The 13885-nt window shown below is 34.8% G+C and overlaps 7 non-coding genes and 1 pseudogene across 7 annotated transcripts; 4 read left to right on the forward strand and 4 right to left on the reverse strand.

Annotated features, from left to right (window-relative positions):
* Window positions 1-1814: 1814 nt before the first annotated feature.
* Window positions 1815-1903, forward strand: LOC127832855 (U6 spliceosomal RNA; annotated as a pseudogene).
* A 72-nt stretch (window positions 1904-1975) lies between these two features.
* LOC127832899 (U5 spliceosomal RNA) lies at window positions 1976-2092 on the reverse strand. The gene has a single exon (XR_008027236.1). It is a non-coding gene; the product is annotated as a U5 spliceosomal RNA (small nuclear RNA).
* Window positions 2093-3066: 974 nt separating this feature from the next.
* LOC127832850 (U6 spliceosomal RNA) lies at window positions 3067-3173 on the forward strand. The gene has a single exon (XR_008027198.1). It is a non-coding gene; the product is annotated as a U6 spliceosomal RNA (small nuclear RNA).
* Window positions 3174-7045: 3872 nt separating this feature from the next.
* LOC127832735 (U5 spliceosomal RNA) lies at window positions 7046-7162 on the reverse strand. Its single transcript, XR_008027094.1, has one exon. It is a non-coding gene; the product is annotated as a U5 spliceosomal RNA (small nuclear RNA).
* Window positions 7163-8137: 975 nt separating this feature from the next.
* Window positions 8138-8243, forward strand: LOC127832821 (U6 spliceosomal RNA). Its single transcript, XR_008027171.1, has one exon. It is a non-coding gene; the product is annotated as a U6 spliceosomal RNA (small nuclear RNA).
* Window positions 8244-8315: 72 nt separating this feature from the next.
* Window positions 8316-8432, reverse strand: LOC127832736 (U5 spliceosomal RNA). The gene has a single exon (XR_008027095.1). It is a non-coding gene; the product is annotated as a U5 spliceosomal RNA (small nuclear RNA).
* Window positions 8433-9409: 977 nt separating this feature from the next.
* On the forward strand, window positions 9410-9515 carry LOC127832832 (U6 spliceosomal RNA). Its single transcript, XR_008027182.1, has one exon. It is a non-coding gene; the product is annotated as a U6 spliceosomal RNA (small nuclear RNA).
* A 72-nt stretch (window positions 9516-9587) lies between these two features.
* Window positions 9588-9701, reverse strand: LOC127832749 (U5 spliceosomal RNA). The gene has a single exon (XR_008027107.1). It is a non-coding gene; the product is annotated as a U5 spliceosomal RNA (small nuclear RNA).
* Between the last annotated feature and the right edge of the window lie 4184 nt (window positions 9702-13885).

Below are 13885 nucleotides of genomic sequence, written 5' to 3' on the forward strand. Positions count from 1 at the left end.
TAAAAGACAGCACAAATGGGTCATTTTCTACAAAAAAATGTCTTTAAGTGGCATTTATATGACTTTTAGACATCAGAGAGTTGCAAATACAGTCCCAAAAATGGCTAAGCAGCAATGCCCCTTTAACATTATTACTTATATTGAATTGTACTGTTTAAATAAATAAATGTGTTATATAAAATCATAATGGCTATGTATTTCACACTTGATAGGCCACTGCTGGGGCTTGAACCCAGAACTCATCTCACATAGTGAGATGTGTTTTTCAATTAAACTACAATGACTGTATCGTGTGAAGTGGAGCCAACATACACCCACATAAGTGAAAACAATCTTTATGTGCCCAAATAACAATAGATGAATGCATATTAGGCTTCAATGTTGCTTATACTTTGACTACTGGTTCATTAGATGCCATTTTTATTAATAAATATGCCAAATTTAATGAAATAGACTTGAAAATGTGTGTCGGCTGGTAGCAAATAAGAAACAAATCAGCATTTCTATGTAGGGTGCTAACACAGTAAAATGGTATGTGCCCAAATCATAACAGATAAATGCATATTAGGCTTCAATGTTGCTTATACTATGACTACTGGTTCATATGATGCCATTTTAATTAATATATATGTCAACTAGGTACCAAATAAGAAAAAAATCAGCATTTGTATGTATGGTTTTCACACAGTTAAATTATTTGTGCCCAAATAATAACAGATAAATGCATATAAGGCTTCAATGTGGCTTATACTATGACAACTGGTTCATACGATGCCATTTTTATTAATATATATGCCAAATTTAATGAAATACACTTGAAAATATGTGTCGGCTGGTACCAAATATTAAACAAATAAGCAATTTTATGCAGGGTGAGTGCTTTTTACCTGTCGCAGTAACTGTAGCCTTGGATTTCAGCAGCTTCTGAACAACCGCCGCGGGGCTAAGGGAAGAAGCCACCAGTGATGCCGCCTAGACCTTCTTCGTCTGTGACAGCGCCATGTCCGCCTTCCTCGGCATCTCATGACCTTCCTGCTTGATGGCCACTCTGCCGTTCCGGAAGCCTTGCTGATAGGCCTTTATAAAGTGGAAATAAGAAGCATTATAAAAACGAATAGATGCCCTTTAAACATAATTTGTAAACATTTGTGGATATTTTGCATGTCTGTCAAAGAATTTTTTTTCAACAAAGGGTTTTTATGTTATCATACAGCACATTTACGTTTGTAACATATAAGTAAACGAGTATTCTACTGATATCCACCTGGAAACAGTAGCTGACAACGGGTTCAGACGTTAAAAACATGTTTTTAATGGTTTGACATTTCAATGCAAACATTGGTGGGTGGGGTAAAATTGACAGCATCGGTTTTCTGCCGAAATACGCATGCAATAGAAAAATCAATGTACACGCATTCATTTTACACTAATCTGGTTCGATTAATACCAAAGAACACGCTGTACGAGTCGTAATAATAGAAAAACTTGTCCTGAAAAATATTTGGAATTTTCGTGTAAACAATCTCCCGCTTAGAAGTAGGTCATGCGTAATTTTCATATATTGACTATTGTGATGGCGATTTCTTACCTGATGCAGATATATCCCAATAAAAGGCACTGATTTAAATCGAAGTGTATGCAAAATAACGAATAAAAGACACTAACTACCGCTAAAATCACTCTATGAAATCCAAGATGGCGGCGCCCGTGAAACCAAGCGAATACGTCACGAGTCACGCGCCAAAAGCGTCCAGTTTCATTGGTCGAAAGTTGGATCAAAGTTGGAACAAATGGAACCGTATTAGCCAATAAAGATGGAGCATTGTTCCATCTTTTGGGGAGAAGATTAGAACGTCCCCTGCGCAAGGATGACACGCAAATTCGTGAAGCGTTCCATATTTTTTAGAACAAACAATATATTTAGACTCGGGTGCCTAGCTGCCACCAAGGTTTATGTATTGACACATTATCGCATATCCTGAATTAACAGGACTTCAGAAATAAGTCTATAGACTCATTGATTGTTCCACTGCACGGAAATCTTTAGTAAAAGGCGAAAGATTTATGCGTGACTGTAGTGAAACCAGAGTTGTTAAAGAGGGAACGCCCGTGCATTTGTTGATGTACTGAACCTGTATATCAGCTCGCAGGTTACGCTCTGCAGTGTTCCGCTACGAACGCCAATCACGAGAGTTCCTATTAAGGTTACAGTATACTAAATAATCGTTTCATGTAGGGCTGTACTCTCTAAAAAAATATCATAGTTGACAGGAAGGCATGCTTTACACTTTAAACTATCGTTCGGGTTTTATCTTTCGGAGATAATGGTAGGGCATGAATAGGTGTTCACTACTGAATCCCTGAAATATGATAAACTTGAAGACTATAGTAAAGCAGTGCACTGAAAAAGGTTACATTCCACTAAGAAACGGCCGAAAACAAAAGTTGCAAAAACAGTCGATTTTGATTCGTGTCAAGTTCTTGCTTGGTTTGAACATGGCGTACCTTTTGTATTGCATAAATCGATTCCGCTTAGAATGGCCTTTAAGAAAAGGTATTGTTATGGGGTCTCTATGTGCAAAATGTTGCACTTATTTTCGCTTAAAGTTGTCGCGCTTTTACATTGAATTCTACAGGGAAACTATTTAGTATATTATGACCGACCTTAATAGTGAAGCCATTGTAAACGCACAGCTATTGGCTGGAAAACGCTATTAATAGTGAAGCTATTGTATACGTACAGCTTTTGTTCGGAAAACACAAAACGTCGTGGCTAAAAATAGACTGGTACAATTAGTACAGTGCGTCGCAATGTTTAACATTTACCATTCACAGCTGCGCTCTTCTGTTCCGTTGCACGCGATTGAAACGATGTCGGCATCTCATTCGCGTATCCTAGTACGCTGCGACCGTAGAAAGCGAATATACACTGCCGGCCGAAATACCTCTAGGTAAGTATCTGAGGCGGAACACACGCATACGGGCATTTTAGCGCGCATTTGAACCTGCAAAAGTGTGCATCAGATAGCAACACATATATACAGCATTATGGCAACGTCCTTTTTCGTACTGCTTCGGCAGTACATATACTAAAATTGGAACGATACAGAGAAGATTAGCATGGCCCCTGCGCAAAGGAAGGAGCGCAATCTTCTCCCCAGCCGTTCGGATTTAAAAAAACGCAAATAAGGGGCCATAAAAAAACGCAGAAAACGCCCGAAAAAAAGGCGTTTGCGGGCCGTTGTCGACAGGGCCATAGTAAATCGCGTCGTAAAAACCGCTTAACGACAGGGCGTTTGTCGATTTTGCTTTTCAAGAAAAAAGGCGGGAAAAATGCCCTATTTTGCGCACCGAGGTTCTTTGACGGCGTATAAAATCGGAACCACGGGGCCGATTTGGATGAAACTTTGCAATTGTATAGATTATGGTCCAAACAAGCTATAAAATGGACGCTTTTGTACCTGACTGAGTAAATCATTCATAATTGACAGCACAAAATGGGTCATTTTTTACAGAAAATGTCAACTTTAAGTGGCATTTAAAATGACTTTTAGACCTCAGAGAGTTGCAATTTTTTTATATTCTGCACACTTCGACTGTTTTGCACAAACTTAAAAGCATTTATGCTTGGGATGCATATAAACCCTGTTATTTGAATGTCAAAGTCGACCAAAAATCACAATAAAGTCCCAACAATGGCTAAGCAGCAAAATCGGTATCACTGGGTTAAATCAGCTGAAACTTGGCAGTATTATAGATTATGGTCCAAACAAGCTACAAAATGAGCGCTTTTGGACCTGACTGCGTAAAACATTCATTATTAACAGCATAAAATGGGTCATTTTTTATAAACGATGTCAACTTTAAGTGGCATTTTAATGACTTTTAGACCTCAGAATTTATAATATTCTGCACACGTCGACTATTTTTTTGACAAATTTAGAAGCATTTATGCTTGGGATGTATATAAACCATGTTATTCAATGTCAAAATTGGCCAAAAAATCACAATAAAGTCCCAACAATGGCTAAGCAGCAAAATTGGAACCACTGGGTCAAATCAGCTGAAACTTGGCAGTATTATAGATTATGGTCCAAACAAGCTACAAAACGGGCGCTGTTGGACCTGACTGCGCAAAACATTCATAATTTACAGCATAAAATGGGTCATTTTTCACAAAACAATGTCAACTTTAAGTGGCATTTAAATGACTTTTAGACCTCAGAGAATTGCAATTTTTTATATTCTGCACACTTCGACTATTTTCTTTTAACAAATTCAGAAGCATTTATGCTTGGGGTGTATATAAACCCTGTTATTCAATGTCATAGTTGGCCAAAAAATCACAATAAAGTCCCAAAAATGGCTAAGCAGCAATGCCCCTTTAACAGTATTCCTTATATTGAATTGTACTGTTTAAATATATAACTAAGTATATTTAATCATAATGGCTCAGTATTTCACACTTGATAGGCCACTGCTGGGGTTTGAACCCAGAACTCATCTCACATAGTAGGATGCGTTTTTCAATTAAACTACAATGACTGTATCGTGTGAAGTGGAGCTAAATCTGCTGAAACTTGGCCTTATTATAGATTATGGTACAGACAAGCTACAGAATGAGCCCTATTGGACCTGATTGCGTAAAACTTTGATAATAGACAGCACAAATGGGTCATTTTCTACAAAAAATGTCTTTAAGTGGCATTTAAATGACTTTTAGACATCGGAGAGTTGCAAATACAGTCCCAAAAATGGCTAAGCAGCAATGCCCCTTTAACATTATTACTTATATTTTATTGTATTGTTTAAATAGATCACTGTGCATATTTGATTTTAAATAGTTTGCATACTTTGACTTGTTGTTTACAAATTTAGAATTATTTATGCTTTGAATGTATATAAACTCTGTTATTCAATGTCAAAGTTGACCAACAATCACAATATAGTCCCAAAAATGTTTAAGCAGCAATGCCCCTTTAACACTATTACTTATATATATTTGTACTGTTTAAATAGATAACTTTGTTTATTTAATTTTTAATATTCTGCACATTTCGACTAGTTTTTTTACAAATTTAGAAACATTTATGCTTTGGATGTATATATATCCTGATATTCAATGTCAAAAATGGCCAAAAATCACAAAATAGTCCCAAAAATGGCTAAGCAGCAATGCCCCTTTAACATTATTACTTATATTGAATTGTACTGTTTAAATAAATAAATGTGTTATATTAAATCATAATGGCTATGTATTTCACACTTGATAGGCCACTGCTGGGGCTTGAACCCAGAACTCATCTCACATAGTAAGATGTGTTTTTCAATTAAACTACAATGACTGTATTGTGTGACGTGGAGCCAACATACACCCAGATAAGTGAAAAAAATCTGTATGTGCCCAAATAACAATAGATGAATGCATATTAGGCTTCAATGTTGCTTATACTATGACTACTGGTTCATTAGATGCCATTTTTATTAATATATATGCCAAATTAAATGAAATAGACTTGAAAATGTGTGTCGGCTGGTAACAAATAAGAAAAAAATCAGCATTTTTATGTAGGGTGCTAACACAGTAAAATTGTATGTGCCCAAATCATAACAGATGAATGCATATTAGGCTTCAATGTTGCTTATACTATGACTACTGGTTCATACGATACCATTTTTAATAATATATATGTCGGCTAGGTACCAAATAAGAAAAAAATTAAGCATATGTATGTAGGGTTTTCACACAGTTAAATTATTTGTGCCCAAATAATAACAGATCAATGCATATAAGGCTTCAATGTGGCTTCTACTATGACAACTGGTTCATACGATGCCATTTTTATTAATATATATGCCAAATTTAATGAAATACACTTAAAAATATGTGTCGGCTGGTACCAAATATTAAACAAATCAGCAATTTTATGCAGGGTGAGTGCTTTTTACCTGTCGCAGTAACTGTAGCCTTGGATTTCAGCGGCTTCTGAACAACCGCCGCGGGGCTGAGGGAAGAAGCCACCAGTGATGCAGCCTAGACCTTCTTCTTCTGTGACAGCGCCATGTCCGCCTTCCTCGGCATCTCATAACCTTCCTGCTTGAGGGCCACTCTGCCGTTCAGAAAGCCTTGCTGATAGGCCTTTATAAAGTGGAAATAAGAAGCATTATCAAAACGAATAGATGCCCTTTATACACAAGTTGTAAAAATTTGATCATTTGGGGATATTTTGCATGTCTGTCAAAGAATTTTTTTTAAACAAAGGGTTTTTATGTTATCATACAGCATATTTACGGTTGTAACATATAAGTAAACGAGCATTCTACTGATATCCACCTGGAAAAAGTAGCTGACAACGGGTTCAGACCTTAAAAACATGTTTTTAATCGTTTGACATTTCAATGCAAACATCGGTGGGTGGGGTAAAATTGACAGCATCGATTTTCTGCCGAAATACGCATGCAATGGAAAAATTAATGTACACGCACTCATTTTACACTAAACCGGTTCGATTAATACCAAAGAAAATGCTGTACGAGTCGTTATAATCGAAAAACTTGTCCTGAAAAATATTTGGAATTTTCGTGTAAACAATCTCCCGCTTAGAAGTAGGTCATGCGAAATTTTCATATATTGACTATTGCGATGGCGATTTCTTACCTGATGCAGATATATCCCAATAAAAGGCACTGATTTTAATCGAAGTGTATGCAAAATAACGAATAAAAGACACTAAATAACGCTAAAATGACTGTATGAAATCCAAGATGGCGGCGCCCGTGAAACCAAGCGAAAACGTCACAAGTCACGCGCCAAAAGCGTCCAATTTCATTGGTCGAAAGTTGGATCAAACTTGGAACAAATGGAACCGTTTTAGCCAATGAAGATGGGGCGTTGTTCCATGTTTTGGGGAGAAGATCACTCCGTCCCCTGCGCAAGGATGACACGCAAATTCGTGAAGCGTTCCATATTTTTTAGAACAAACAATGTATTTAGACTCGGATGCCTAGCTGCCACCAAGGTTTATGTATTGACACATTATCGCATATCCTGAATTAACAGGACTTCAGAAATAAGTCTATAGACTCATTGAATGTTCCACTGCACGGAAATCTTTAGTAAAAGGCGAAAGATTTATGCGTGACTGTAGTGAAACCAGAGTTGTTAAAGAGGGAACGCCCGTGCATTGGTTGATGTACTGAACCTGTATATCAGCTCGCAGGTTACGCTCTGCAGTGTTCCGCTACGAACGCCAATCACGAGAGTTCCTATTAAGGTTACAGTATACTAAATAATCGTTTCATGTAGGGCTGTACTCTCTAAAAAAAATATCATAGTTGACAGGAAGGCATGCTTTACACTTTAAACTATCGTTCGGGTTTTATCTTTCGGAGATAATGGTAGGGCATGAATAGGTGTTCACTACTGAATCCCTGAAATATGATAAACTTGAAGACTATAGTAAAGCAGTGCACTGAAAAAGGTTACATTCCACTAAGAAACGGCCGAAAACAAAAGTTGCAAAAACAGTCGATTTTGATTCGTGTCAAGTTCTTGCTTGGTTTGAACATGGCGTTCCTTTTGTATTGCATAAATCGATTCCGCTTAGAATGGCCTTTAAGAAAAGGTATTGTTATGGGGTCTCTATGTGCAAAATGTTGCACTTATTTTCGCTTAAAGTTGTCGCGCTTTTACATTGAATTCTACAGGGAAACTATTTAGTATATTATGACCGACCTTAATAGTGAAGCCATTGTAAACGCACAGCTATTGGCTGGAAAACGCTATTAATAGTGAAGCTATTGTATACGTACAGCTTTTGTTCGGAAAACACAACACGTCGTGGCTAAAAATAGACTGGTAAAATTAGTACAGTGCGTCGCAATGTTTAACATTTACCATTCACAGCTGCGCTCTTCTGTTCCGTTGCACGCGATTGAAACGATGTCGGCATCTCATTCGCGTATCCTAGTACGCTGCGACCGTAGAAAGCGAATATACACTGCCGGCCGAAATACCTCTAGGTAAGTATCTGAGGCGGAACACACGCATACGGGCATTTTAGCGCGCATTTGAACCTGCAAAAGTGTGCATCAGATAGCAACACATATATACAGCATTATGGCAACGTCCTTTTTCGTACTGCTTCGGCAGTACATATACTAAAATTGGAACGATACAGAGAAGATTAGCATGGCCCCTGCGCAAGGATGACACGCAAATTCGTGAAGCGTTCCATATTTTTTAGAACAAACAATATATTTAGACTCGGGTGCCTAGCTGCCACCAAGGTTTATGTATTGACACATTATCGCATATCCTGAATTAACAGGACTTCAGAAATAAGTCTATAGACTCATTGAATGTTCCACTGCACGGAAATCTTTAGTAAAAGGCGAAAGATTTATGCGTGACTGTAGTGAAACCAGAGTTGTTAAAGAGGGAACGCCCGTGCATTGGTTGATGTACTGAACCTGTATATCAGCTCGCAGGTTACGCTCTGCAGTGTTCCGCTACGAACGCCAATCACGAGAGTTCCTATTAAGGTTACAGTATACTAAATAATCGTTTCATGTAGGGCTGTACTCTCTAAAAAAAATATCATAGTTGACAGGAAGGCATGCTTTACACTTTAAACTATCGTTCGGGTTTTATCTTTCGGAGATAATGGTAGGGCATGAATAGGTGTTCACTACTGAATCCCTGAAATATGATAAACTTGAAGACTATAGTAAAGCAGTGCACTGAAAAAGGTTACATTCCACTAAGAAACGGCCGAAAACAAAAGTTGCAAAAACAGTCGATTTTGATTCGTGTCAAGTTCTTGCCTGGTTTGAACATGGCGTACCTTTTGTATTGCATAAATCGATTCCGCTTAGAATGGCCTTTAAGAAAAGGTATTGTTATGGGGTCTCTATGTGCAAAATGTTGCACTTATTTTCGCTTAAAGTTGTCGCGCTTTTACATTGAATTCTACAGGGAAACTATTTAGTATATTATGACCGACCTTAATAGTGAAGCCATTGTAAACGCACAGCTATTGGCTGGAAAACGCTATTAATAGTGAAGCTATTGTATACGTACAGCTTTTGTTCGGAAAACACAATACGTCGTGGCTGAAAAAATAGACTGGTAAAATTAGTACAGTGCGTCGCAATGTTTAACATTTACCATTCACAGCTGCGCTCTTCTGTTCCGTTGCACGCGATTGAAACGATGTCGGCATCTCATTCGCGTATCCTAGTACGCTGCGACCGTAGAAAGCGAATATACACTGCCGGCCGAAATACCTCTAGGTAAGTATCTGAGGCGGAACACACGCATACGGGCATTTTAGCGCGCATTTGAACCTGCAAAAGTGTGCATCAGATAGCAACACATATATACAGCATTATGGCAACGTCCTTTTTCGTACTGCTTCGGCAGTACATATACTTAAATTGGAACGATACAGAGAAGATTAGCATGGCCCCTGCGCAAGGATGACACGCAAATTCGTGAAGCGTTCCATATTTTTTAGAACAAACAATATATTTAGACTCGGGTGCCTAGCTGCCACCAAGGTTTATGTATTGACACATTATCGCATATCCTGAATTAACAGGACTTCAGAAATAAGTCTATAGACTCATTGAATGTTCCACTGCACGGAAATCTTTAGTAAAAGGCGAAAGATTTTTCTTTTTCATAAAACTTTATTCATGACGTACCCTGGGGTGTAGATTGCCCCAGGTACCCGCTAAAAGAACTAAATGTGAAATAACAAATGTATGGTGACTTATTATAATATTTAACAAGATTAACAAAGTTATAAGAAACAAAATTATGTTTTTCACAATTTACAAACAGTCTTTTGCACGTCTGCACGTTTAATTAATATTCCAGTCTTTGTTCACGTCTGCACGATTATATGATTTTTTTGTAAAATTTATATGATGTTATTGTAAAACAGAACACAATGATAGCTTTTAACAAATAAAAGTCACCATCTTAAATTTAAGCGGGTCTTTATTAGTATTATGTATTGAGTTTATATCCTTGATTATAAAACGAGTAATGTATCCACACTTCCTTAATAATTGTAAAGAATAACGAAAAGAAACATATAAGGTTGTACATTTAAATGAAAAAACTATAATGAAATAAAATGTGGTTCCCAGCGAACCACCTCAGGTCATGCACGGGCACTTCCTGTGATGGTCCGCCAGGATCATGATATATAGTCTACAGCTGCCCTGGATGATGGAGTTGAGGCACGTGACAGCCTTCGGTACAACTACTCACCCGCCTCAACCCCACCATCCAGTTAAGCCTGAACAAGTGTGAAAAAGCATGTATAATATGAAATATATTTTTTGAAATGAAACTCAATACGCAAGAAAGGTTAGTACAGTGTTCCTATGTCCTACATGAATGTAAATGAGGCAATGGTATAGCGTATATACATAGTGATGAAACATGAGTGATAATGAAATTCAATGAATGAAATGAGATGAGCCCATGACCGGGTTACACAGTATATGATATATGATTGAAATGATTCATAGGAACATTGATGATAACAGTGATGATACATATATAAATACATCAATACAAAAACTCATCACGCAAATGACACAAAACACTGTATCACTTTGTTGTTCTCTCTCTCTGACCCAGGATGACAACCCGAGCACCGGCTCCCCACATCCTCGCTGCTGTCATCCTGAAATCAGAGAGAAAACGCAACAGCAGAAAACAAGTAAAATATTATAAATATGTTAAGTAATTTTGGTAATCAAGTTCTCTATGAAAAACAATATTTTCATTGGTTGTGTGACATAATCCACCCCAATATAAATAAAAGAAATCCTGTGTTAAGCGATGAAAATCTAATGTAATTCTATATTTTATTCTATTTATAAATTTAATAATTATGTCTAAGGGAGATAATAATATTTTTTCATGTTTGACGGAATTCCTACATGTCCAAATAATATGTCTTGATTCTGACAAAAATATTAAATATACATATTTTAATTAAATACTTCCAACATTTTTTACATCAAAAAACTGGAACCATTTAGGATTAATATTAATGTTTTCAATCGTAAGTATATCAATTAAATATAAAACAGTTTTGTTTAAAGGGGAGGTAAACAAACAATCTATAAATAAATGTTGGGCAGTTTCGTCACAATTACAAAAAGTACATTTCTTTTTTGCATGGTTAAACTTTTTATCGTATAAATATTTATTCACATACACAACAGAATGCGCTAACCTAAAACAAGTATTCCTACACACAGGATCAACTGCCATGGAAAATATATTTCTAAATGTATTTTTAAAATCAATTAATGGAAATTCTTTATTACATTTTGGAATATATTCATTATTTGGATTTATTAAAAATGTATATATTTCTTTTACAGACCACTGTTTAAAATTTTCAGTTTGAACATCCTTTATCAATTTACGAAATACCCTTAAACATTCAACATAAAAAGAAGGAACAAATTCACTGTGGGGTTCACTGTTACTATGTAATGAAGGATTAAATTTTCTAAGTTGCATACCTATCCAATACCTTGTAAAATATACCCAAGGAGAATTATAATCATTTAACAGTTTAAATAAATGTGATAAATAAAATGCATTAATTCTTTGTTGAACATTAGGTTCCCGAAGGCCACCTAAAGTGAAGTCTAAAAATAATGTTTTTCGAGCTATTGGTTCGTAAACACTGCCCCATATAAACTTAAAACAACTTTTTTGTATCATATTAATATAGTGACTCGGAATTGTTTGACATTGAACAAAATAAAGAATTTTTGATAGCACATATGTATTTAAAACAGAACTTTTACCTTTAAAAGATTTACATTTATTACACCACAAATTTAATGTATTTGAGAAATTAATATAAGATTCATTGAACATATCATCATCAGTTAAATCATAGCCAAATTTATATCCAAGTAATTTAACATTTTTTACCCATGATATACCAAATGGATGGTCAGACCTGCTTTTCCACTTACCTAAAAACAATCCACAACTTTTATTATAATTTATTTTAGAACCTGAAACTTTTTGAAAATCAGAAACATGACGAAAGAAATGAAACATAGATTTGTCATCTGTTAATACCGATGTATTATCATCGGCATATAAAGACATTTTAACATGAAATTTATTTCCTGGTGTCTGTATACCATTTATATTGTTATCATCTTGAATTATTTTAGCAAATGGTTCAAGACAAAGTACATATAAAAGAGGTGATAATGAACAACCTTGACGAACAGAACGAAATAATGAGAAAGGATCAGATATATGACCATTAACAATTACAGACGATTTAATATCCTTATATAAAATTTTAATCCAAGTTATGAATGTATCTGAAAAACCAAATGAAACAAGTGTATCATAAAGGTAGGACCATGAAACTCTGTCGAACGCCTTTTCCTGGTCTAGACAAATAAAGCAAGCATTTATATTCTTTTGCTCAACATAATCAATAATGTTTCTAATTAAATGTACATTGTCAAAAATAGAACGACCTGGAACAGAACATGTTTGAGAAATACCAATGATCGAGTCTAAAACCTGACCTAATCTATTTGCTAATATTTTTGATAAAATTTTTCTATCAATATTTAAAAGAGAAATAGGTCTATAATTTTTAACTGATGTTTTATTATTTGGATCTTTGCATAATAATGTAATATAAGATATTTTTTGTGATTCAGACATATGGCCTAAATCAAAACATGTATTGTATAATTGTAATAAAATATTGCCAAATAAATGGAAGAATTTAATGTAAATAAAGGAAGTTAAACCATCACTACCTGGACTTTTAGTGTGATCCATATCTTTTAAAGCTAATTTAATTTCATCTAATGATAAGGGGCTATTTAACATAGTATTATCATCCTTTGATACTTGAGGTAAATTATTAAAAAAGTTATCATTAAATGATGCATCTACTTGCTCTTCCGTATACAGTTCTTTATAAAATGTTTTAAATGAATTTAAAATGTCATCAGTTGATTTTTTATCAACTCCACCATCAATAATATGGTGTATAATTTTGTTATTACCATTTTTAAATTCCTTGTTATGATACAATGTACTCGAGTTTTCATTATTATTTAAAATATGTATTTTACTTCTTATATATGCCCCTTTTTATAAATTGTCTTGAAGTTTATTTAATTTATCTTTAATATCGATTTTTTCCGAAATATCAATACAATGTTTATATTGTTTAACTAGTTTTTTGATTTCGTCAAAAGATTTTTTATTTTTTGACTTGCTATAATCAATACAGAAATCTTTAATTTGTGTTTTTAAAATGTCCCACCACTCTAAAGTTATATTTTCAGTTCTACTGATAATTTTAAAATAATATTCAAAAGCAGAGACAAAATCTTCATCTTCAAAAATTGAATTGTTTAATTTCCAGTATGATTTACCAATGTTTATGCTATTAAATGTATTATTATTTTCAAAATTTATAGTTAAACTAACAAAATCATGATCTGAAAATGGACATGGAATAATATCTACGTTTTTACATTGTTCAATAAGTGACTTTTCAATATAAATTCTGTCTAAACGACATGAAATAGATTATGTTAAACATTTCCTACCCCAAGTTGTTATTACTTTATCTGGATTAAGTTGTCTATAAATATCTGTTAATTTAAATGTTTCAACTATTTGTTTGAAAACTTTACAACCTTTTATTGTATCAATAAATGTACCTCCTATTTTATCTAAGAGTGGGTTTAAAATGAAGTTAAAGTCTCCTAAAATAATTAATTTGTTTGATGACACTAAATAATGTTTAATTGATTCAAAAAAAATATTTCTGTCACCTGGTTTATTCGGTGC

Source organism: Dreissena polymorpha, chromosome 5 (genome assembly GCF_020536995.1).
Source record: "Dreissena polymorpha isolate Duluth1 chromosome 5, UMN_Dpol_1.0, whole genome shotgun sequence".
Lineage (NCBI taxonomy): Eukaryota > Metazoa > Mollusca > Bivalvia > Myida > Dreissenidae > Dreissena > Dreissena polymorpha.